We start from the raw sequence: 3,515 nt of genomic DNA, 5'->3' as shown, positions 1-3,515 counted from the left end.
ACCGGATAATTTATAGAAAAGAAAATTTTAAAAATTCTTAGAAATCAGTGGTTCTCAAATTGTGGTCCGCGGACAGCCGGGGGTCAGCGACATGACCGTTGGGAGTCCAAATAATTAAATAATTTCTTCGCTTAAAGCCAGTTTAGCCGGTCAGATAATTTGAATAATAATAAACTCTCTCTCCCCCCTACTGTTTAATATGTCAATAACGAATTATTCTATCACGACCTAAACCAAAAATTTGAAGACATTCTTCTTTTGGATATTCCCGACTGAGTATTGAACTCCTTTGTGCGTAGATCACAGATGAATCCATACTAATACAGGAGCAGCTTTAAAAAAAAAACACAAACACAAACAAACTAGGAACCAATGTTTGAACAAGGATACCACAAATTCAAACACAGATTGCACTTTTAGATGCTGTATTATGGGTCATTGTACAGAAGTTGTTGGCTGCTTTCCTGTCTTCTTATTTGGTACAACGTGGATTAAGTGCCCATATGAACCTGGACAAATTAAAGAAACCGGCTAGAACTTTGGCCACGAGGAGATATGCGGTCTCACTTAGGGAGAGAACCTGATATAAAGTACCGACGTTCCGTCAAAACAGAAGTATGTCTACGACTCTACGACTATTCTTATGTTAATCTAGTTGTGTTTGTAAATTAGAGATCTAAACTCTGCTAAGTCAGTGGTTTCTCTGTCTTAGGCAAATCGGTCCATGCTTTATTGGCACTATGGAAGAAGAAGCATTTGTATGAATTCTCTCTTGGTTATGCATGTTTTCTGAATATTTTATTTGGTTGTGTTTTTTGTATTTGAAAGTTATAGCGAACATCCAGATCTAAATCTACTTTTTGTCGCCAAAGAATTGCGTTCACAGATTTAGATATTTATAGATCTACAGAATGAGACTGGATAAGAATGTGTCTCAATTTTTTATCAATAGCAAATTTTGGTATTTGAAACGGGCTGATATTGCAACTAGAGTTAAATTTGTGAATTGTAAAGTAGGTTAATTATGAGTTCATTATTCAGGGATGGCCTATAATATGCAGAATGAACAAAACCTTTTATTAGATCTAATAATAATAATGTCAATGTTCAAATCAGAAGATTAAAGATGAGTGCAGAGTTTCACATAGCTATAGCTGTAAATCTAGATGTAATCTATAGATAGATCTATAGGACCCAAGCCTACTAATATGTCATGACTTCAACGGATATCATAAATGAAAATAGCAATAGATTTTAATAGCTTCCTAGATCTAGATAGTTGTAAATCTAGACTCGTCTTGTTTAAGATCATTATCTAAGAAATACAATACTGTAACATTTAACATATAGTAATAGCGAAATACGAAATTGACCAAAAGAGGGGGGGGGGTTAAGGTAATAATCTCATTTCATCGTCTCTCATCTGTCCATTTCGTCGTAGGGGAGCAGTGTCAGTTAGTCGTAGGGGTACAGTGACAGTTGGTCGTAGGGGAGCAGTGACAGTTGGTCGTAGGGGAGCAGTGTCAGTTGGTCGTAGGGGAGCAGTGATAGTTGGTCGTAGGGGAGCAGTGACAGTTCGTCGTAGGGGAGCAGTGACAGTTGGTCGTAGGGGAGCAGTGTCAGTTGGTCGTAGGGGAGCAGTGACAGTTGGTCGTAGGGGAGCAGTGTCAGTAAGTCGTAGGGGTACAGTGACAGTTGGTCGTAGGGGAGCAGTGACAGTTGGTCGTAGGGGAGCAGTGACAGTTGGTCGTAGGGGAGCAGTGACAGTTGGTCGTAGGGGTACAGTGACAGTTGGTCGTAGGGGAGAAGTGACAGTTGGTCGTAGGGGAGCAGTGACAGTTGGTCGTAGGGGAGCAGTGACAGTTGGTCGTAGGGGAGCATTGACAGTTGGTCGTAGGGGAGAAGTGACAGTTCGTCGTAGGGGAGCAGTGACAGTTGGTCGTAGGGGAGCAGTGACAGTTGGTCGTAGGGGAGCAGTGACAGTTGGTCGTAGGGGAGCAGTGACAGTTGGTCGTAGGGGAGCAGTGACAGTTGGTCGTAGGGGAGCAGTGACAGTTGGTCGTAGGGGTACAGTGACAGTTGGTCGTAGGGGAGAAGTGACAGTTCGTCGTAGGGGTACAGTGACAGTTGGTCGTAGGGGAGCAGTGACAGTTGGTCGTAGGGGAGCAGTGACAGTTCGTCGTAGGGGAGCAGTGACAGTTGGTCGTAGGGGAGCAGTGACAGTTGGTCGTAGGGGTACAGTGACAGTTGGTCGTAGGGGAGAAGTGACAGTTCGTCGTAGGGGTACAGTGACAGTTCGTCGTAGGGGAGCAGTGACAGTTGGTTGTAGGGGAGCAGTGACAGTTGGTCGTAGGAGTACAGTGACAGTTCGTCGTAGGGGAGCAGTGACAGTTCGTCGTAGGGGTACAGTGACAGTTCGTCGTAGGGGTGCAGTGACAGTTGGTCGTAGGGTTAGGGGTTAGGGGTGCAGTGACAGTTGGTCGTAGGGGAGCAGTGACAGTTGGTCGTAGGGGTACAGTGACAGTTCATCGTAGGGGTGCAGTGACAGTTGGTCGTAGGGTTAGGGGTTAGGGGTGCAGTGACAGTTCGTCGTAGGGGAGCAGTGACAGTTGGTCGTAGGGGTACAGTGACAGTTCGTCGTAGGGGTGCAGTGACAGTTGGTCGTAGGGTTAGGGGTTAGGGGTGCAGTGACAGTTCGTCCTAGGGGTGCAGTGACAGTTCGTCGTAGGGGAGCAGTGACAGTTCGTCGTAGGAGTGCAGTGACAGTTCGTCGTAGGGGAGCAGTGACAGTTCATCGTAGGAGTGCAGTGACAGTTCGTCGTAGGGGAGCAGTGACAGTTCATCGTAGGAGTGCAGTGACAGTTCGTCGTAGGGGTGCAGTGACAGTTCATCGTAGGAGTGCAGTGACAGTTCGTCGTAGGGGAGCAGTGACAGTTCGTCGTAGGGGAGAAGTGACAGTTCGTCGTAGGGGTACAGTGACAGTTCGTCGTAGGGGTGCAGTGACAGTTGGTCGTTGGGGTGCAGTGACAGGTCGTCGTAGGGGAGCAGTGACAGTTAGTCGCAGGGGAGCAGTGACAGTTCGTCGTAGGGGAGCAGTGACAGTTCGTCGTAGGGGTGCAGTGACAGTTCGTCGTAGGGGTACAGTGACAGTTCGTCGTAGGAGTGCAGTGACAGTTCGTCGTAGGGAAGCAGTGACAGTTCGTCGTAGGGGAGAAGTGACAGTTCGTCGTAGGGGAGCAGTGACAGTTCGTCGTAGAGGTGCATTGACAGTTTATCGTAGGGGTGCAGTGACAGTTCGTCGTAGGGCTGCAGTGACAGTTGGTCGTAGAGGAGAAGTGACAGTTGGTCGTAGGGGAGCAGTGACAGTTGGTCGTAGAGGAGAAGTGACAGTTGGTCGTAGGGGAGCAGTGACAGTTGGTCGTAGAGGAGCGGTGACAGTTGGTCGTAGAGGAGAAGTGACAGTTGGTCATAGAGGAGCAGTGACAGTTGGTCGTAGAGGAGAAGTGACAGTTCGT

This window comes from Biomphalaria glabrata, chromosome 6 (genome assembly GCF_947242115.1).
Source record: "Biomphalaria glabrata chromosome 6, xgBioGlab47.1, whole genome shotgun sequence".
In the NCBI taxonomy this organism is placed as follows: domain Eukaryota; kingdom Metazoa; phylum Mollusca; class Gastropoda; family Planorbidae; genus Biomphalaria; species Biomphalaria glabrata.
This window is presented reverse-complemented; position numbering follows the sequence as displayed.